Source organism: Pelophylax lessonae (assembly GCF_965119305.1).
Source record: "Pelophylax lessonae genome assembly, chromosome: 1".
Lineage (NCBI taxonomy): Eukaryota > Metazoa > Chordata > Amphibia > Anura > Ranidae > Pelophylax > Pelophylax lessonae.
The window spans coordinates 238938454-238961702 of NC_138768.1; the positions used below are offsets into that span (position 1 = coordinate 238938454).

Below are 23249 nucleotides of genomic sequence, written 5' to 3' on the forward strand. Positions count from 1 at the left end.
TGTACATGCTTGGGTAAAGTAGAACTACACTGCATCTGAGCACTACAAACTGAAAACACTGTTTAATTAATTTTTAATAGTTATAAAAAAAAAAACCTCACCTATCCATTTATGTTTCTTTGCTTTATTTTGCTGAGAAATCACTTTGAACCCCCCCATCATTCCTGGCGATATGAAAGGGCAGATTATATATGTAGCATTTACTTCCTGGAATCTATCTGCCAATAGCTCAGGCAGAAGGGTGTGCTTAGCTGAGAAAACCCTTCCTCTCCTCTTAAAACCTCCAGGGATGCATGACATCTTTTGCCTAAGCCTGGAAACCAGGAGGTAACTGAAGAAATGGGGAAAAAAAAAAAAAAGTTTAAAACAAGTAAATATAATTTTACTTTCGTTCATTGACGGACACAGCTTCTAGTATTCATAACCATTGGGTTATACTACCCCCTACAGGAGTAGGACACCAGGCAGAAAAAAATTCTGTCTACACCCATGGGCAGTCCAAGGGGGTATACTAAGTCTTTCTGCTATAGCCACTCCGTTTTTTTTTTTCTGGAGTAAGGACCTAGTTCCTTGCTGGGATCTTTGGTCTTGGCAATTTTTTCTTTTTAGATAGAAGCTTTTTTTTCTTCTTGATTTTTTTTTCCTGTGAGAGATCTACAATCAACTGCTGGACCGGGTGGGGGGGGGGGGCTGGATAATCTAGATCCAGTGGTCACCCCAGAACACGTGCATACCTCAGCTCCACACTAGGTTGGCCGCAACATCGATCCACTGGACGGGGGCTGGCCTGCGAGCTAACACCTCGCGAGGTCACATACGACCGGGGTCTTGGCCCAAGTCGCAGCATTCCTCCTGGCCGACAGCCCCCCATTTCGATGGAGAGGGGTTCTGTCTGGAGTGGTGCCAGTCTGGTTTATGGTATGGTGAGTAGCTGTCCCCCCTCTCCCCTGGAGGGTTTTTGGACTGGTTGTGGGCCCCTCCTTGGGACTGTCAGATCCCCGGGTTCCCCTCCTTCCCGCAGGCACTCCCCCTTGCCGAGTCCCTCATCCTGCTCCCCCTTCCACATACACTGAGGCTGTTTGGGTGGTCTGGCTACTTTCCTGGGGTGGGGGCAGGGTGCTTACTGGTGAGGGGGGCTGGGAGAGTGCGCCGCCGGGGGGGTTTTGTACCTGGTGGAGGCTCCTGTCAGGGCCCTCTGTCCTTGAGGCCTGGTCTGCTAATCCTGGGTCCCTGTATGCCTTGTGGTGCTGCCATTTTGTTGTAGCCTGTGTGTTCTATACACAGCGGCCATGTTTTGTGTAGTCCGGTGGCCATTTTGCTGTGGTTTGCCATTGAAAATTGCGGCGGCCATGACAGTGGAGCCCTGTGGGCGGCTATTTAGACGGTGGGAGCCCCTCCTCTCCCCTAGTGCTGACTCCTGGATCATTTTACTTCCTGTTCACTGCATGTGTGGTGGAGATTATCCTGGTGGCTGCGGGTGCTTGTCTCTGTGGGTGGGGAGTCTGGTGGGGTTCTCTCCCTCTCTGCTGAGGATCGCTTGGTGCTTTGTGCCTGTCGACTGGGTGGTGCTGCCAGCGCAGTGGGGGTTGTCCCTTAGCAGTGTTTACACTTTTTGTGGGGCCCCCCTGGTTTTGGAGCACATTTCCCCACCTGATCCCCTCTCTGAGATCCCTCCAGATCCCAACCATCTATCCATGCACTGACAGCGGTCCTGGAGTCCCTTGTGTCCTGGGTGGAGGTAGCTTGTGGGCAACGGGCTAGCAAAAAGCACCCCTGTCTTCCCCTGCCTCATCTTTGGCCACCGCGGACATGAGTCACCCTGCTGGGTCTGCAACCACGTGCCTGGAATCCTCTGATAGTGAGGATAATTCCTCCTTTTCTGCGATCGCACACGAAAAGGCGCTGGTGGATGCACTGATTGTATCTGTGCGTGAGACCATAAAGATGGAGGATGCAGCTGAAGCTGCAATGGAGGCGCAGGTAACCTTTGGCACTTACAAGCCATCCAGAGCGGCAAAGGTGTTTCTTTCCTTGCCTATTTTTACAGAATTGTCACTAAAGAGTGGGGGTGACCAAATCGTCCCTGTGTAGTCCCTAAGCGCTTTACTTTCCAGATTAAACAAGGCAACCATGATTCTGGTTAGAGTCCCCAGCCTTTTACCCCCTTAATGACCAGGCCATTTTTTGTGATTCGGCACTGCGTTACTTTAACGAAAAATTGCATGGTCATGCGACGCTGTACCTAAATACAATTGATGTCCTTTTTTCCTCACAAATGGAGCTTACTTTTGGTTGGATTTGATCACCTTTTGCGGTTTTTAGATCTTGCTCTATAAACAAAAAAAGAGCAAGTGAAAAACAAACGCCATATTTTTTCTGCTATAAAACATTCCCAATAAAAAAAATTTAAAAATCTATTTTTTTTTTATCAGTTTAGGCCAATTTGTATTCTGCTACATATTTTTGGTAAAAAAAATCTCAAAGCATATTTTATATTGGTTTGCGCAAAAGTTAAAGGGTTTACAAACTATGGGATAGATTTTTGGAATTTTTATTTATTTTTTTTGTTTTTATTAGTAAACGCGATCAGCGTTTTTTAGCGGGACTGTGACATTGCGGACAGATCGGGCCCCTAACTGACATTTTTGACACTTTTTTTGGGGACCAGTGACATTAATACAATAATCAGTGTTAAATATTATGCAATGTTACTGTATAAATGACACTGGCAGGGGAAGGGTTAACACTGGGGGTGATCAAAGGGGTTAATGTGTGCCTAAATATGCTTGCTGACTGTGTGGGGGAATGGTTCTTTGACAGGCACAGAGAGATCAGGGTTTCAGCTTAGCTGAAACTTCTGATCTCTCCTTGCCTGTCTGACAGAAGACTCGTCTGCATTGTTTACAAAAGCAGGCGGGTCTTCTGTCAGCTTATCTGATGATTGCGGGAGGCCGGCGGGAATCGCCGCTCCTCCTTCGGCCCGCCTCCGTCTAAACACAGCGGAAGTGCGGATCCAGAGGCACGTGCACGCCGCCTAGACCTTGTGCACGAAATCACGTAGTACTACATGATTTTGCGCAGCGGAGCAGCCCTGCCGCAGTAATGCTACGGTGGGCGGTCAGCAAAAGGTTAAGGATCCAGGCTGACCAGAAGGCAGAGGCCAGATGTACACTCTGGCTGGTTCGGCAATGAGGCCAGTGTTCACCATTGCCCTAGTGTCCCAAACTCTGACCAAGTAGGCGAAGGTCTTACGCCCCCCCCCCAGTCCACTTACAGGGTCTGTTTGGGGCGGTACAAGACCTGCTCCTTCAAGGGGTGATTGTCCCGGTTCCGACTTCTGAGCGTTTTCAGTTTTTTTACTCAAACCTGTTCAGTCCCCAGGAAGGAAGGCAAAGTGCATCCAATCCTGGACCTCAAGGCGCTAAACTGCTTTGTGCGGGTACAGAAGTTCAGAATGGAGTTCATTCGAATTGTGGTGGCATCCCTGAGTCAGGGGGATTTTCTTGCCTCTATCGATATGAAGGATGCCTACCTTCACATTCCAATATGTGCCAGTCACCAGCATTTTCTCTGCTTTTCTGTTGGAGAGGAGCATATCAGTTTGTGGCGTTACCCCTTAGCTCCCGCCTCTTGGGTCTTCACAAAAGTGTTAGCCCCGGTGCCAGCCTTGCTATGCCAATAAGTGATCGCGGTACTGGGCTACTTGGACAATCTCCTTCTGCAAGCAGAGTCTCCTTCTGCTCTGGTGACCAACCTGGAGATCACAAAACAGACTCTGCGGGAGTTCAGCTGGATTCTAAAATTTCAGAAGTCTGCTCTGATTCCATCCACAAAGTGGCACTATCTGGGCCTGACCTTGCACTCTGCCTTAGCCAAAGTGCTCCTTCCTCTGGTCAAACTCCAGAAATTCCAGGCTACAATTCGTCTTCTGCTGTCCAACAGATGGGTCGTTCCATGCGGACTTGCATGCGGGGGCTGGGCCTGTTTGCACAGTTCCATACGGGGTCCCTGCAAAGGGAGATTCTGACCAAATGGGACAAGACTCCCCAGTCTCTGGAATATCAGATTCTGCTGAGTCGGGGAACGATGGAGTCCTTGATATGGTGGCTTAGTTCTCCGGCTCTTCTTTGGGAAAATCCTTCCTCCCGTTGTATTGGACAGTGGTCACCATGGATGCCAGCCTGTCCAGCTGGAGGGGTGTCCTCAGCAAGCATTCTGCTCAGGGGATCTGGACGCTGGAAGAGTCCAGACTACCGATCAATGTCTTGGAACTCTCAGCGATCAGACTCTGTCTGGATCATTGGTGGATCGTTTTCAGGGTTGTCCAGTGCGAATTCAATCTTCTTCCAATGACCTTTGGCTACACACTCCCTGGTGTGTACCTTTCTTCAGGGTGTCCGATATTTGGTTCCTCCAATGTGGGCTCCGTTGCCACCTTGTGATCTTAATTTGGTGCTTTCAGCTCTGCAGAAACCTGCTTTTGAAAATATTCGGGAGATTCCCCTGCTTACGTTGTCTCAGAAGGTGGCCTTTTTAGTGGCTTTCACTTCTGCTCTCATGGTATTGGAACTGGCGACGTTATCCTGTCGTTCACCTTACCTGGTGATTTGCAGGGATAAGGTGGTTCTTTGCCCCTGTCTGTCGTTTCTTCCAAAGGTTGTCTCTGATTTTCATTTGAATGAAGATGTTGTGTTGTCTTCCCTGTGTCCCAGGCCTAAACATCCAAAGGAAATTGCCTTGCATGCCTTGGATGTGGTCTGGGCAATTAGGGTGTACCTCACAGCTAGAGTCCTTCCTGGAGTCTTTCAGAAAGTCAGACTCTCGGTTTTAGCTCACGGATGGACCTCGAAAGGGTATTCCGCTTTCTCTGCCATTTTCAGACTGATCAGACAGACGGTGGTTCAGGCCTATTCCATCAGGGGTCAGTTTCCTCATTTCCCTGTCAAGGCGCACACTACTAGGGCGCTTGGTGCCTTTTGTCATCAGGCGTCAGTGACGCAGGTTTGCAAGGCGGCCACCTGGTCGTTGGTGCACACTTTTACGAAGTTTTATAAAGCGGATGTGTTGGCATCTGTGGATGCTTCCTTTGGCTGCAAAGTTTTGCAGGCTGCTGTAAGAGGATCCGATCCTCTTTGAGGGTGTATTATTTTTTTCAGATGGGCTCTGGTTGTTTGGTTGAGCTCCTGTTGCCTGGTTGGCTAATGTTTAGCCTTGGGGAATTTTTTGTTGTTTCCACCCCTCATGTTTAACCCTGCTTTTAAATGTCCCAATGGTTATGAATACCAGGGGCTGTGTCCGTTAATGAATGCAAGAGAAAATGGGATTTTTGATTTGCCGTAAAATCCATTTCCTGATGTTCATTGATGGACACAGTACCCACCCCTCTATGGAGATATTATTCTCCTGACACTGCTTGTTCTAAAACTGAGTGGCTATAGCAGAGAGAGGGAGTATACCCCCTGGGACTGCCCATGGGTGTAGCCAGAATGTTTTTCTGCCTAGTGTCCTACTCCTGTAGGGGGCAATATAACCCAATAGTTATGAATACAGGGAGCTGTGTCCGTTAATGAACATCCGAGAAATGCATTTTACGGTAGGTCAAAAATCCCATTATACTGTACTTTCCTAGATATTTATTAATGCTAGCAGCATATGGATTAAAAAAGTCAATGTTGATTGAGAGAGTGAAGTTCCACTTTAAGTATATTTAAAGGCATAGTTTTCGATAAAGTACAATTTTTTTTTTTTTTTTTGCTTTGTGTCCCATTGGAGAGATTTCCCACCCTGTCTTCAACAGTATTTGCGGATGATACTAAACTAAGCATGCCAATATCTTCTATGCAGGATGTGGAAACCTTACAAGCGGACCTGAACAAAATAATGGGGTGGGCAACTACATGGCAGATGAGGTTTAATGTTGAAAAATGTAAAGTAATGCACTTGGGCGTCAGAAACATGAAAGCAAGCTACTCACTAGGGGGGGAACCTCTGGGTGAGTCTAGGATGGAAAGGGACCTGGGGGTACTGGTAGACAACAGGCTTGACAGTGGCATGCAATGCCAAGTCGCTGCAAGCAAAGCCAACAGAATACTGGGATGTATAAAAAAGGGGATTCACTCCAGAAATAGATTATTCTCCCTCTCTACAAGACTCTGGTCCGGCCACATCTGGAGTATGCTGTCCCATTCTGGGCACCGGTCCTCAGGAAGGATGTGCTGGAACTGTAGAGAGTCCAGAGAAGGTCAACAAAAATAATTAGGGGAATGGAGAACATCAGCTATGAGGAAAGACTACAAGCACTGAAGTTATTCTCTCTGGAGAAGAGATGATTGAGAGGGGATATGATATCAATGTACAAATTCTGTACTGGCGACCCTAGCATAAGGAACAAACTTTTCAGAGAAAGGGAATAAAATAAGACACGTGGCCACTCACTAAAACTAGAGGAAAAACGGTTTAACCTTAAAATACGTAAGGGGTTCTTCACTGTCAGAGCAGTAAGGATGTGGAAGTCTCTTCCACAAGCAGTGGTATCAGCAGGGAACATCGATAGTTTCAAAAAACTATTAGATGGGCACCTTAAAGACCACAACATACAGGGGTATACAATGTACAGTTAACAGAAAACACAAGCACATCATAGGTTGAACTGGATGGACTGATGCCTTTTTTCAACCTCACAAACTATGTAACTATGTAACAGAAATACCTGTAACAGGAGGTGGGGGAGGAAAATCCCCCTCTTAGGCAGTTGTCACTGGAACATTTTTGACTTTTGAATGATTTACCCTCTTTCTAGTTTGGTGACAACTCAAAATGTAGAATTTTCATTTACCTTTAGTCCTTGTCACAATAGGCTCTGGAGACAGACAGGGAACTTTTTGGGACAAAAAAGAAAAAAACAGGTGACACGGTGGCTTAGTGGTTATGCCTAGCAGCAATAGGGTCCTGTTTTGTATCACAACCAGAACACTACCAGTCTGGAGTTTACACATTCCCCCCCATGCTGGCGTTGGTTTCTTCCATGTACTGTCGTCTCCTCCCACACTCCAAAGACATGCCGATAGATTTAATTGGCTCCTGTCTAAATTGTCCCTAGTATATGTGTTGTGAGAGTGGATGTGAGATAAGGGACCTTAGATTGTAAGCTCCTTAAGGGCAGGAACTGATGTGCACATTAAATATCCCGTATGTAAAGTGCTGTGTAAAATTATCTGTGCTATTAAAATTTCCTATGTTAAACAGCAAATTAAAACTTGACAGGGGTTCTAATCCTTACTCGCTCTAAAATCTAACAGGAAAGGCATCCGCACAAGGGACCCATCCTACTAACTATAAGTTTAGGTCCCTTTTGCTGATTTTTGTGTTTTTTTTTTTTTATTTTATTTTTTTTTAATTTTGGTTGCACTTAGGTTGGATAATACAGTAAATCTGTAACTAGACTAACTTATTTAGTGTGCTACATTTGTTTATGAACAGAGGATCATGATGTATACTGTATATAACTCAATTTGCAGTTTCAATGCCCCTATAACTTTTTGATGATCATTTTTGCTGTTGAACAGGGGATGAAGTCACATCTATTAATTATTACAGACCTAAAATGACAATGAGTCCTCTATTATTTTAGCACAGTAAAGCATTTTTTAGAACAGAAGGTATTTATGTCTCATGCCATCACATATCCCAAAAATAGGAGTAGTATTGCTCATTTCAGGTCAGTGGGGGCTTTTGATTTCTTTAGTCCCTTCTCACCATAACCTGTATGGTAAACTGTCTCATTTTGGTTCCAAGCCTTACTCTTAGAAGCCTTGGTTTCTATATACTGCGCTGAAGATAAACTAAAAGACTGAAACAGCTGTAGACAGTTTTTGATAATTGGCTCCATAATATTTGGCTGTAGTAATTTTATGCACTAGTGGATCTGGGTGTGGATTTGGCTGGTTGGGACATAAAAGAAAAGAGTGATTTGGAGGACTCCACTCTCTGAAATGAATAATCATCCTCTTATTTTTGGCATGTGTGATGGAATGGGACATGTGAACCTCCCTCCTTTTTTATTGATTTTTTTTTTTTTTTTTTAATGAAGGCTTTAAAGGGATTTTAAACGTTTTATTTAATGACAAAAATGTCATACGTAGCTGCTCTGTGCAGTGGTTTTGCACAGAGCAGCCCTGATCCTCCTTTTTTAGGGTCTCCCGCCAGTGCTCCTGCCTCATCCCCCCCCCTCTGAGGTTCTCTCCTAGCAAGCCACTTGCTAGGGGTGGTACTTGTGCAGGCTCAGTCCTGAGCCCTGCTGCCTGTGTCCAAAGACAGACATTGGGGCTTTGCCCCACCCCCTACTTCCTTGTCATAGGATTTGGTTGACTGCAGCAGGAGCCATTCGCTCTCAATCTGCCCAGTGAGGAAGAGAGAGACGCTGCTCTTGTGCACGGCACTGGATTGAAATCAGGTTCAGGTAAGTATAAGGGAGGGGGGTCATCTGTAAGGATGTTGTGTTTTTTTTTTTTTTTTTATTTTATTTAAGATTTTTATTGGTATAAATTCCAAGACAGAACAGTTTATCAAATCAAGGTTGCATGGCACAATAATAAACAGCAGATTATAAGATAATAAAAATGAAATAGCCAGAAGAGGTAACAATTATGGTAAAACAGTGTATGAACATATGCGAATAGGTCAATATGTATTTTTTTTTTTTTTTTTTACGTTAATGCAGAAAATGCATTAAGGTAAAAAAAAAACCTTTAAGGCTTTAGAAGCACTTTGTACAGATTGTATATTGTATGGTGAGCTTAGACTCCTTTTTAGATCTTTCATAAACTAATGTAGAGCAAGGGTAAGATAAAGTAGCAATGATTAAGCACAGCAGTGTGAAACACGTTTTCTGATTTGTTTGGGAGCTGTATGTGGATTGAAATTTCTTTTTTTAAATGGATCTATAATAAAGCACTGTGGAAATGTTTGGGTGCAGGTGGACACCTGGCTCTCTGCAGCAGCCAAGGATCCCATGGGCTACCTGGTGAGCAGTGCTTCTCTCCAGTTACCTTCGTATGTTGTGCAAGGGCCTGCCAGATTGGATACAGATTGATTGGACAGATTAGGTGTGTGCTTGTATTACATAGTTTTGTAATTCTAAAGGAGATTGGTAATTCTAAAGGAGATTGTATAAAGTATGGCCAGCTTAATTTTGCTAGCATTTATTGGAGTTGAGGACCTTTGTTCTCCTCTCACCGCAACCTATATGGTTATCTGGTCTATATTTTTTTACTTCTGATACTTATGGGAACATAGATGGGATATCGATCAAAAGATTGCAGTTTGCTGTTTCTGACACGCTGTTCCTTTAGTGACCACCAGAGAGCAGTAGAGCCCCATTAACATCAAGCTCATTGCTACGACTGATAACTTCGAAGTCTTCACAAATTGTATTTAAACTTGTACTTCCAAAGAGGGTCATGAAAGTGTTAACTTTTATTTTCAGGTTTTCTTTTTTTTTGTAAATGTTCGCTTGTTCTGCAATTCTCACTTCATTAAAAATCAATCCCTCCCATAATTCTCCATTGCCGGCTAGTCAGTTGTACTGGACTCGGGGTCATTGCACCAAATCATCTGCGAGGACACCATTGTAAAGTAATAAGGCACTGCAGTATCTCTTCTGACTCATATATTCTGGGGGTATAGCTCTGTGCTTTTGTTGCCGTCATCATGCCTAATTTACCTATTGTCTAATGTGTCTTTTCACAGTATTATATCCAAGCTGCTCCACTGACGTAAATACATTTTACATCAGTTAGTTACATTGCATGCTCAAGTGTGAAAGGAGATTTCAATTGCATAGATCTTGATGGCAAATGACTGGTTTGGATGTAACCAGTTCAAGACGGATGCAATGGAAATGGTCAGATAAGCAGATTTCTCTCTGAAAACATTACAGCGGGAGGAAAGCTTATGATTTCCCTTCTCTACCAATTAGGCACATTTGTATAGCGTGTACAAGAACTGTCCTTATTCGATCGTTGATGCTTTCCAGGTCTACATGGAAAGTGGAATTGGAGATAGCCCGGGATGTACAAAATGGCTACCTCCTACCTTTTTGTACAACTTCACTCCAGGCAAACCGATAAATTAGGGCTGGGCAAAAAATCGATTTTGTAGTGTAAAACGATTTTTATTTTGCAAACTCAAGTTTTTTTGCCACAATAGTTTTTTCTGACTTTTCCAAAAAACTATATGTTTCGCTACTTGACAAAGCTACACAGTAGCGAAACATGTAGTTGTGGCAACAGGAGGCTCCATAGAAGCTACTGCATCGCTTGCTCCGTTCCACCCGGCTTCTTGTTCATCTCCGTGGGTAACTTCCGGCCTCCCTTGGTGACGTCATCTTAGTGCAACTTCCAGTCTTCAAGGAAGACACAGCGGTAGTCCAATACATCGGCCCCGGTTCCAGGTAGCGGCCGCACACTGGACTGTGCGAGCCTTCGCCATTAGAGGTCGGCTTTTTTCCACCAGAGAGTACCCTTCTTTCTTCTCATTTGGGGTCCTGAGGTACCCATATCCCATGACTTCCACCAGGGATTTCTACAGTACCCTAAGGAGATACAGAGGCTTCAAGGTTCGGCTGGAAAGTATGCTAATCGTTTTATTTTACCTTTATGTGCATATTAAATTTTTAAGACTTTACATGTGAACTCTTTTTGGGGTGTTTTTATTCTAATTTCATGCACGCCAGAGTGCCATCCTTTTTTCTGGAAAACAACATGCATTTTAACTCTTGAGGACAATTATAGCAATAAAGTTGCACTTTTGACACTATATCTGATGTCTGCAGTCATTTTTTAAGTGCATTGAAAAAAAAAATCGAAAATCTAATCGATTTTTTTTTTTTAGGCAAAATCGCCCAGCCCTACATAAAAGGTAAATTTAAATTATATGTTCAGGAACTTCTTTTTCTTTTTTTTTTTTTTTTGTACTTACCAAAGGATTTGTTTTTCTGTCAATCCATTCCTGAGATTTACACATCCCCGTCAGACTGTACATCTGGGCTGCTCTAACATTCTCTTCTGATATCGAAGTGGAATTCTGGTTTCATCCCAAAAAGTCTTAAAACTGATCCCTCCCCTCTCCTAACACCAATGCTAACCAACCTGTATAGGAAACCTGCAAATGCATACCTATTTTCATGCCGCTTCGGTTCTGTCACGTAATCTCCCCTGTGTCATCCAGTGCTGTTTCAGGGGAGAGGAGGTAGCGCCTGACAATAGATAGGCCATGGGAACCTATGGGTGACATCACTGATCCAGGCATAAACAGCCGTTTGTCAGACTGCTGGCTGACACTGGTAAGATCAAGTGACCTGAAAGGAGCAGGCTGACATGGGGAAGTACAGTATGTGCATCTTTCTTACACAGGTTAGTTAGCATAAGTGCTAGGAGCGGGAGGGGACAGTTTTAAATGCTGCTGTACAAGAAATAGGAAGTTAAAGCAGAGTTCCACCCTGAAGATTTTTTCACTGTCCGCTTGCTCTACATTACCTGTAAATTAATTGGATAATTAAATATTTTTTTTTTTTTTTATTCACTTACCTTGTTTTTAAAGAAAATATACTTGCCTTACTTCCTCTTCCTCACTCTGCGGCCATGGCCCGCGCCGTCACTTCCTGCTTGTGTTTACTCCTGGGAGCTGAACGTCATCGCTGTCAGGAGCCAATGCGCCTGCACCGGCCCCGCTCGTCAGCTCCAGCGCAGGCGCGTCATTCCCTGCTAAAGAGCTTCTGGGCATGCCCAAAAGCTGTGCGGGGATGACGCGCCGGAATTGACGAGCGGGGCTGGTGCAGGGCATTCTGGGACCGAAGGGGATGCCCTGGCTTCAGCTGCCCACACCTGAGATGGCAGCGCTGGACAAGAAATTTCAAGGTAAGTATTTCTTCTAAAAGGTAAGTGAACCCGGGGACAGTTCAGAGGCTATCCATTCTGAAATGCACTAGCCCTGACTGTCCCGGGGGTATTTTTATCTAAATTTTTTTTTTTTTCAGGCCGTAACTCCGCTTTAATTTCAGGTACTGACACTTATTGCATTTAAAGGTGTATTTGAAGGCGAAGTCCACCTTTAAAAAAAATGCACATATTTTTACAGAGAAGAAACGTGCATGCATTTTTTACTTATTTTCTCTAAAGCCTGCAAAGCTGATTGTGGATGCATTGCCATTCTCCTGCATACTCTTCATCCAGCTCCCTTTTAGTTGGAGAGTTTGGAGGAAGAGTATTCTATTGAGAACTACAAATCTATCTTCTGTGATGGGAAAACAGGACTTGTAGTTTACTTATTCACAGATCTCTGGTGGAGCTCAGCACTGATTTAAAAAGTGTCTGTTGCTGCAGGGGATAAAGCCTCGTACACACGCATCGATTGTTGGCCGACCGATCAGCCGTCTTTTGTCCAGTGTTGTGTTGGTTGGAATGTGCCTAGACTGCACACGAATTTTGTCGGCCAACAACAACCAACTTCAGAAGTGATGTCATGTGCGGGTTTACTTTCCGTGTGTTTTTTCTTCTCTGAGCATGCCCAGTCTTGCTCATCTGATTTTTGTCTGCCGAAATCTGTACTGACTGACGAACAATCGGCCGTTCTGTTGACGGCCAACAAAAATTTTATAGCATGCACACCAGATTTTGTTCGGCCGAAAAGTCGCAGTCGGTTGTCGGAAGCATCATACTAACAAGCCGACAATCGGCTGATCGGATGTTGGCCGAAAATTCACGGCCAACAATCGGTGCTTGCATTCTCCTGTGCAGTAGCAGTTTGAGAGAGGGTCCTCATATGCCAACAATTGACCGGCTGACAAGAGGGAAGAGATCAGCTCTCCAGTCTGCTGCTTCTCCTTTCATTATTCAATTATAGGACAAGATCTTGTTTTTCTATTCCCCAAAAAAAAAAAAAACGAGAAAAATCGGGTCTCCTGCCCTGATAGACAAGGCAGTCTTGTGTGGCAGAGCTTTGTAAACCTTTATAACTGGGTACACAGAAACACAAATGCTCTGACTGGTAAAACCACCACCATTTCATCCATTATCGGTTTGCCAGGAGTCCAGTTTTAATACATTTTTTTAACAATTACAGAACTGCATTCATTTTGTAATTTTCTTTTAAGATCATAGTGGAATTGGGTTTTAAGGAGAACCTGTCACCAACTTAAAAATTGTCATTAAAACCTAGAAAAATCAAGTATTTTAAATTCTTATTTGCCGTGATTTTTTTTTTTTTTTTTCCCTTTCCAAAATGTTTTCACATTTTATTTGAATGTGCCTCTGCTAGCAAAAATGTATATTTAAGAGGCTCCCCCACACTACCCCTCCTTAGATGTCATAGCCCTCTCTCTAGGAATGTCTAATTCCTATCTGTACTGGCTAAACCCATCCACTTCTTCCTTCTCCTTCCTACATAAACTTTTATGTAGCAGCTGGGGAAAGAGCAAAGGGGAACACTTTTGAGTGACAGCTGCAAGCTTGCTGACATTTATATCCAAAATGACATAATCCAGCAGCTGTCTCTGGGTTTTTGGATGTCTACACAAGGGAGGCTTTACAGGTAAGTAACACTCATAAAATACGTCAAATGCACATACTGTATAATCTTATGGAAAGTCTGTTGCTGAAATGAATGATCTCATGACAGGGTCTCTTTTTAGTAAAGATCTATGTTTTCACTACAGAAAATAACTGAACTCATTTGCTGGGCAAAGTATGAAATGGAGGGAAAATGCCAATTACATAAAATGGTGGAACAGCCATAAATCATAAAAAATCAGTAAAAAATACATTTATACCTCCTTGGGGTAGTTCCTCCTTCAGTGCTTCTTCCTTGAAAGAAATGAGGTATGTCTGCTCAAGTGTAGAAAAAAGATGGGGAATTTAAGGGGTGAAATTTAAGGGGGTCACCAGGGAAAATGGATTTGACAGTAATAATGCCACAACAAAAAGATTCTGCTACAAAATGTCATTTCTCTATCGTTCATTGACGGACACAGCTCCTGATTGTCTTAACCATTGGGTTATACTGCCCCCTACAGGAGTAGGACACTAGGCAGAAAAAAAGCTTGACTATGCCTATGGGCAGTCCCAGGGGGTATGCTCCCACTCTCAGCTATAGGCACTCAGTTTTTTTCTGCCTACTCAGGAGTAAGGACCTAGTTTGTTGCTGGGATCTTCGGTCCTGGCAATTTTTTCCAGTGAGAGTCTACAATCAACTGCTGTACTGGGCGACGGGCTGGATATTTTTTCAAATCCAGTGGTCCTCCCAGTCTGGCCAGCGCGTGCGCGCACACCTCAGCTCCGCGCTAGGTCGGCCGCGACATAGCCCCACTGGACGGGGGGGCTGGCCTGCGAGTTAAACGTCCCGCAAGGTCGCACACTACCTGTCCTCTTCAAACCTCAGGAGAAACAGGTCACATTTTATGCTCACTGATACTAGAACCTGTCTGTCAGGCCTCAGTAGCCAAGAATCACATGGGTTGGGCTAAGTATATAAATTGGTGCTAATCCTATCCTTAGGCGAAGTGGCAGCTCTCCATAGATCTTGTTTTTAAATGCTAACATGGCAATGCTGTATACACCAATGGAATCTATAAGATTGATACCAACCACACCCCTGAAGTAGGTGTGAAAGCCCCGAAACGCATCGGGTGGAGGACGTCTTTTTTTCGCTTATTAACATTGGTGTAATATGTATATGTTTTTTCCATGTACAACCATGTTCATAAAACATTGGCGTTTTATGCTAACTTAAATAAAACTGATTTTTATTCACATTATTTAGTACCTAGTGCCTTCAAAGTCCCACCCCAAGGCAATTTTGTTCATGGTTCGGCCTGAGTCGCAGCGTTCCTCTTGGCTGACAGGAGAGGAAGTTCTGTCTGGAGCATTACCCACCTTGTTCCTTACATGGTAAGTAGCTGCCCCCCTCTCCCCCTAGAGGGTTTTGGGGTGGACGTGGGCCCCTCCCTGGGACGGTCGGACCCCCGGGTTTTCCTCCTTCCCACGCAGCGCCCCCCCCCTCTCTCGGTGGTCCCTGTGGACACTTTGACCCTCATCTGCTTACCCCACCCCTCCCTTCCCTATGTGGTGGCCATACCATCTTTTTAGGTCCGTCAGGGGTGCTGAGCTGGCGATTGGGTGGGGAAGGGGTGTGCCAACGGTGACTGGACAATTTGCTTTTGGGAGGGGGCTGTACCTGATGGGGGCACCTGTCAGGGCCCCCCTTCCTGCTGCTGTCATTTTTCAGGGCTCTTTGGACCCCTCCTGAGCCCCCGGGAGTCGCATGGTGCTGTACGGGACCGCCATTTTCTTGTAGCCTGTGCACTGTAGATTCGGTGCCCATGTTTGTGTAGCCTCGGTGGCCATTTTCTAGTGGTTTCTCATTGCTAATAGCGGCAGCCAAGACTGTGAAGCATATATGGGCGGTGATTTCCCCTCCTTATCCCCTGGTGCTGACTCCTGGATCTTTCTCTTCCTGATCGCCGCATGTGTGTGCAGATAGCCTGGGGCTGCGGTGCCTGATCGGTGGTTGGTGAGTCTGGTGGGGTCCTCTCTCTCTCTCTCGCTGCTATAGGATCAGTTGCTGCTCTGTACCTGGTGAACTGGGGTGCTGCCAGCGCGGTGGGGGTGTCCCTAACAGTGTTTTTTACTCCTTTTTTTTGTGGCTCCCCCTTTTTCACTCATGGAGTCCCTGGAGCACATTTTCCCACCTGATCCCCTCTCCGAGGCTGCCGGCCCTCTTGATCCCAACAATCCCTTACTGCACTGACGGCGGTCGTGGAGTATTTGGTGTCCAAGGTGGATTTGGTTCTGGGAAAATGGGCTAGCAAAAAGCGTCCCCCCCCCCCGCCTTCAACTGCCTCATTTGTTTTATCAGATCCTGAATCTGATTCGGCCACCGCAGATGCGAGTCACCCTGTTGGGTCTGTGTCCACACACTCTGATTTCACAGATAGTGAGGATGATGTACGGGAGTTTGGTTGGATTCTGAACCTTCAAAAGTCTGCTCTGGTTCCGTCCAGAAATCTGGACTATCTGGGTCTGACTCTGGACTTGGCCTTAGCCAGAGTGTTTCTTCCTCTGGAAAAACTCCAGAAACTGCAGGCAGCAATTCAACTTCTGTTGTCCAGCAGATGGTCATCCCTTCGGACTTGCATGCGGGTGCTGGGCCTGATGGTGTCTGTCTTCCAGGCGGTTCCGTTTTTCACAGTTCCACACAAGATCTCTGCAAAGAGAGATTCTTGTCAAATGGGACAAAAATCCACAGTCTAGAGACAATCTGATCCGGCTAAGCCAGAGTACAAGAGGGTCCCTGATCTGGTGGCTTAGTTCTCCGGCACTTCGCCAGGGCAAATAATTTCTCCCCCTGTAGCGGACGGTGGTCACCATGGATGCCAGCCTGTCCGAGTGGGGAGGCGCCCTTGGAAAATATTCTGTTTAGGGGTATGGACACTGGAAGAGTCCAGACTGACAATCAATGTACTGGAGCTCCGAGCAATCAGACTTTGTCAGGATCATTGGACAGATCGTTTTCAGGGATGTCCGGTGCAAATTCAATTGGACAGTGTCACGGCTGCGGCTTATGTCAATCACCAAGGAAAGGAGGCACAAGAAGTGTCCTGGCGGCTCAGGAAGTAGCCGGAATTCTAAGATTGGCATAACATTTTGTTCCAGCCCTCTCTGCTGTACACATTCCAGGGGTGGAAAATTGGCAGGCAGGTTATCTCAGTCGACAGGCGTTGGACCAGGGGGAATGGTCACTTCATCCAGGAGTGTTTCATCAGTTGTACTATCCAGGGCCAGGTCTCGGCCTTGACGGTTTTCTTTCAACGACCATTGGCCACACTTTCCTTGGTGCGTACATTTAGCCAGGGAGTTCGACACTTGGCTCCTCCGGTGTGGTCTCAATTTGGTGCTTTCAGTCCTCCAGAAACCTCCTTTTGAAAATCTTAGGGAGGTTCCCCTACTTATGTTATCCCAGAGAAGGTGGCCTTTTTGGTGGCAATCGCTTCTGTGTGCAGGGTGTCCAAGCTATTGGGGTTGTATTGTCCACTTTATTTGGTGGTTCATAGAGATAAGGGGGTTCTTCGCCCCTGTCCTTCTTTCCTTCCAGAGGTTGTCTCTGATTTTCATTTGAATGAAGACATTTTATGGCCTTCCCTGTGTCCCAGGCCAAAACATCCTAAGGAAATTTGCCTTGCATTCCTTGGATATGGTTTGGGCAATCAGGGTGTACCTGGCAGCTACGGAGCCTTTTAGGAAGTCATACTCACTATTTGTGCTCATGGACGGATCTCTGAAGGGGTTATCTGCTTCTGCTGCGACCATTTCCAGATGGATCAGACAGACAGTGTTTCAAGCCTACAGTATACAATTAGGGCCAGGATCCCCCTTTACCTGTTACAGCCCACTCTACTAGGGTGCTTAGTGCCTCCTTGGCCCTAAAAGCAAAACACTATATGTGGTGGAAAACTAACACTGCACATCACCCTGAACAAACCATCCCTATAGTGAAACCTAGAGGTGGCAGCATCATGCTGTGGGGATGCTTTTCTTCAGCAGTGACAGGGAAGGTGGTCAGAGTTGATGGGAAGATGGAAGGAGTCAAATACAGGGCAATCTTAGAAGAAAACCTGTTAGTCTGCAAAGGACTTGAGACTGGGGAGGAGGTTAACCTTCCAGCAGGACAACGACCCTAAACATACAGCCAGAGCTACAATGGAATGGTTTAGATCAAAGCATATTCATGTTTTAGAATGGCCCAGTCAAGGTCCAGACCTAAATCCAATTTAGAAGCTGTGGCAAGACCTGAAAATTGCTGTTCAGATGCTCTCCATCCAATCTGACAGAGCTTGAGCTATCTTGCAAAGAATAGCCAAAAATGTTACTCTCTGGATGTGCAAAGCTTGTGGAGACATGCCCAAAACGACTTTCAGCTGTAATTGCCTGCAAAGGTGGTTCTACAAAGTATTGACTTTGAAGACCATTTATAATTTTCCTTCCACTTCACAATTATGTGCTGCCTTTGTGTTGGTCTATCACATAAAATCCCCAAAAAATACTTTTACATTTTTGGCTGTAACGTGGCAAAATGTGGAAAATTTCAAAGGGTAGAAATACTTTTTCAAGGCACTGTAAATCCCCTTTCTTCCTCATTCTGATGCTCAGTTTGAACTTCAGCAAGTCATCTTCACCATGTCTAGATGCCTAAATGCTTTGAGTTGCTGCCATGTGATTGGCTGATTAGTAGTTTGTGTTGCCAAGCAATTGAACAGGGTGTACCTAATAAAGTGGACAGTAAGTGTTCTTCTCAATTGTTTGTTTTTTTTTTTTCTTCTAAAGCAGTATTAAACCCCAAAACCAAAAATGAAATATATTGTAGCTTACCAATCCTTAGATGTGGTGGCTGCAATAATTTTTCTTTTTTAGGTGTTTTTTTTTTTCCTTTTTATTTTATTGCTGCATAGGCAGGACACCAGATCAAAATAAAAGAGAAAAAAAATACAGCCACCACATCTAAAACGAGGAGCTGCAATTTATTGCATTTTTTGTTTTTGTGTATAAAAGACCAGTTTGATGAAAATAATTGTATTAACTAACATTAATTCCTATGTATAATTGGTAATTACAGGCAGACCTATTTGCTCTACTTGCTGTTCTCTACACAGTTGTTGTGCTTTACTGAGCTTTACATGGAAATGTTTTCTGGTCTGATGAGACCAACGTTTAGTCTTTTCTTCACTATTAAGAGTTGATTGGGGGGGAAGTATACAATTGGGTTGTGTAAAAAGTCCACGTGAAAAGTTGTGTTCACAAGAAGGTCACCATAGGTGACATGGGAGCACTCTTTATGATGGGAGGAAAAGGGTTTTAAAGCCCAACTCCAGTTCAGCATACCTTGTATAATGGGCAGTGTCCAGGGTCTTAAGGTGCTTTTTTTTTTTTTTTTTGTGTGCCTGAAACATCCATACATCTTCTCACTGTAAGGCGTAGAACTGTAAGTTGATTATTTCTCTTCCCTCTAACTTCTAGTTGAGTGATGCCCTGCATCACCCAGTCCCTTCTTCTCCACCAAAAGCCATCAGGGGTGATATCAAGGCACTGACATCACAAGCTGTGGGTATTACTACTTGAAGAGCTTGAGGCTCCTTTCACACACACCGTCCATTGGACGGAGTCCGTTTTTCTCAGCGGGGGATCGAGCCGCCGATCCCCCGCTGAGCAGCAGGAGGACAGCTGTCTCTACGCTGTGTGCGGAGACACAGCTGTCAGTTCCCCATGCATCTCTATGGGGAAAATCGGATGTCAACAGACCGTCAGTCCGTTCTCACCCGATCCCATCCGATCCGCTGTACGGATGGAAAATAGGGTTTCCATCCGTCCAGATTTGACGGATCGGATCGGGTCGGATGTCAGCGGACATGTCTCCGCTGACATCCGATGCCCCATAGGAATGCATGGGGGGACCATTCAGATCCGCCAAAAAAACGGACAGGCGGATCTGAACGGTCCGCCTGTGTGAAAGGGGCCTAAGTGTCCACAACCCACCCAATAACCCTTACAGCACCCGAATGACAACAGTTTATGATATACCATATGGCAGGGCTTGACAAATTTGCTTGAAATCTAGGGGACAGCTAAAAAAGTTAGGAACCAGTTTTTTTTTTTTTTTTTTTTTGCGCATGCCGAATGGCCAGCTTCTGTCGGACTGACTGCCATACACACAGACCCAATAGCAGCCAGTTTTTAATGAACTGGCTAATGTTACCCAGGATTCGACTCGTGTGTACTTTGTTTACTTCTTCTGAGAAATATTAAAGGAACACTTCAACCACCATGTCCACGTCGGTGATTTGAAGTGGTCATGGTGGTAGGAGTCAGAAACACAGCACATGCTGGGTTATTTACAATTATGTGTTGGGGCTAGTTGCACCCCTAGCACATGTGAGTAACTGCTGGTGGGTACTGCTTGACGGTACTGCTGGCTGGTACTACTGGTGGTTACTGCTGTGGGTACTACTGGCTGGTACTCCTGGCAGGTACTGCTGTAGGTACTCCTGGTGGGTACTTCAGGTGGGCACTACTGTGGGTACTGCTGGCGGGCACTGCTGTGGGTACTGCTGGCTGGTACTCCTTGTGGGTACTGCTGGCGGAAAATGCTGGTGGAGATCACGGAGCACTACTGTGGGTACTGCTGGCTGGTACTCCTTGTGGGTACTGCTGGCGTAAAATGCTGGTGGAGATCACGGAGCGGCTCAGTAGGAAGCATGCAGAGCCGATGCTTCCTGTATCTCTCCTGTCACAGGCGGAGTGCATTTGATATCACTCCGCCTATGATAGACAGGACGGAGCGAGAACTACACAGGAAGCATCGGTTCCATTCTGTCACAGCTGACGGACACCGTTCTGTTGCCAGACATCCCAAGTCTCCTGCGAGGTGCAGGAGCCCCCCGCATGCGGGCGCAGGTGTCAGGGAGCCGCAGCCCGCATGCGGGATACGCCCGCACCTCGCAGGAGACCTGGGATGTCTGGGGACAAGACCCCTCCGGCAGTGTAACCCAGGCGCCAGGCCACTAAATCTAGTCGCCAATGCGACCTGGCGTCTGGGGTTTGTCGAGCCCTGCCATATGGTACTGTGTTTGAGTGAACCAATGTGGCATTTAACTAATATTGCAGTTTCCACACCAAGTACCTGTGATCATTCCCATCAACCCAACTGAGAGCTCTAGGCCGACATGAAAAATGTGCTATCCCGAAGTGCAAAGGTGGAAGAGACTTACCCAAAGGATTGCAGCCAAAGCTGGTTCTACCAAGACCATTTATTTTTTTATTTATTTTTTTGCAACCAACAGATGTCTTTGTTTTTGATTAAGTTTGGTATCATAATATAAATTTTGCATTTTCAAATTGTCAATTATGTTTTACGAGTTAAATAGTAAAAATACCAATTATGCCTGTTTTGATTTAAGCTTCTGACTTAAAACAAATGTGCACAGGCCAAAGTGGCGGCGGATACTTGCGCAAAGCTCTGTATATTAAAATCAACACAGGGTTGTGATAAGCTCTATAATTGCTTAAATATCTGAGCATGACCCATGCTAGGATTGTATTTTAGAAGGAAAGAATTGCTATAGTTTGCTTGGAGAAAGACGTCTGAGTGATGGCATATTTGTAGGAGAACACTATTGCAGCAGCTGGATGATGTGATCCTATTTTTGTCTGTAGAATAGAATAGTCATCGCATAGCCATGAATGACTCTGGCACAGAATGCAATAATGGCTCCATCTGTGGAAAAGTTTTATTGAGGGTAATGCATCTTGCTAGGAAATGGGAACTATGAGATTTTTTTTAATATGACATAGTTGGTTGATATACTATAGAAGGTTTTCTCATGTTTTTCAATGTAGTATCCTTGTTTTATTTTTTTCTTGAGCATTAAAGAGGACTTTCAGGGACTGGGTACAGCAATATTATACAAAGCTTTTGATAATCTGCTATGTAGATTTACTGTCATCAAGTTCCTCCATTAATCTCTTCTCCTCAGTGCTCCATTCCCCCATTGAAATCTTCCATTAGTTTTGATATGCAGAAGCCAGAAGAGTGCTGTTACCCGTAATCTATGATTTTTATGATACAACAATTATATCTCTAGTACATACAAAAATGGAAAATATTCATAGTTTAACTGCACACATATAGACCATGAGATTCAAAATATTATGACATGCACCGCAAGACAGATAACAAATAATACAAGCATGTATACATTTAAGTGCTAGGAGGTGTCTGGATATTTACCAGTGCTTTAAGATGATATGGGGTCCCCTTCTCAGGACAATGGCTCCTAACTCTTCTCTGCTCACCTTGGATTAATATACACCTCTATCCCATAGACTTGTATAGGCCTATTCTGATTGGTGCAGCTATCCTGCCCTGTTCCTCCCTCTGGGCATATCTCGTTCAGGATTGGACAACTTCCTCCTCTCCTAGATTAGCATAACTCAGCCCCTTGCTAACCCCTCCTCTCTTGTTGGAGGGAGAATTTAATTATATTGATTTCCTCTGGAATTGAAATTTTAGATATGCGATGTCATATCCTGGGCAAGTCCTCAACAGATGGCCCATCTTCATTGCATATCTTAATGAGGGTGTCTTTGAAATGCAGGCCGAATTAAGGAAGGACATGACATGGCCTATTATCACTATTGCCTTGGACCCGGGATGTCTGGCTAACAGGAAATTAATAACGGGGTGGTGCTATTTTGCATATTAGTATGTTAAATAGCAGGCACCTCCCCAGTAGCAAAAGCTTGCACTTTAAACAGACTTATCCTTTTATGTGTTTAAGTGTAAATAACAGGCGCCCCCCCCCCCCCCCCTGGTAGCTCAGGCATGCATTTCAAACAGATTTGTTAAATTGATTACTACTGCTGGTCAGACTGTATTTCACAACTTAAAAACCTACAATCACATATCGCCTATGTGTTTAATATCAAAACTCAATATCTTGTACATTTATATTTACATCCATCTATTTACAATTACTAATGGAGATTTATACATAAACTCCTCATCAGGCAACAGTGCATAGTACCAGCCATCACCTAGAGCAAGAGCTGAGCGTGAACCGATGAGGCCCACTGCAGGACTGTTTGACCTCTTGCTGGGTACAGGGCTATAACTTTCAATTCCATTGATCTCCAATGCTAGTGATGTTAGTAAACTGAGAGCAGCATGGGGCTGACATTTACAGGTATTCCAGCTCCCAGACAGAGGGGGCACAAATGGATTGGATTGTGCAATAATACATGGTGCACTATGTTTAAGTTGGCAAACTTCTACCTGGATATCTTTTTGGTGCACAGTCATACCCACAGCTTGCGTTTACCAAAATTAAATTACTACGTTGAATGAATCTGTGGTCAGGCTATTGACATTCAAGGATTCATTAAAGGAGCTTTAAAACAAGCCCTCACTGACCCCTAACTGAAGAAGGTGTTATCTCAGCAGCTCACTATGCTCCCCTTCACAGTGCGCCGGCTCTGTGTTTGCATTCGCTACAGCCAGAGGCGTAACTAGAACCTTCAGGGCCCCGATGCAAGAAACCATGAAGGGCCCCCCAGACCCCTGGCCGGGGCCCTTCCCTTCAAGCCCGGGGCTCTTCCCACTAATCCTGGGGCTCTTTAATCTCATTGCATGGCCTTTTATTATGGTCC

General features: G+C 45.0%; 1 protein-coding gene across 1 annotated transcript in view; it reads left to right on the forward strand.

The window, feature by feature from the left end:
* The window catches only part of AACS (acetoacetyl-CoA synthetase), a 143963-nt gene that overhangs the window by 44814 nt on the left and 75900 nt on the right, over positions 1 to 23249 (forward strand). The window lies entirely within an intron of this gene.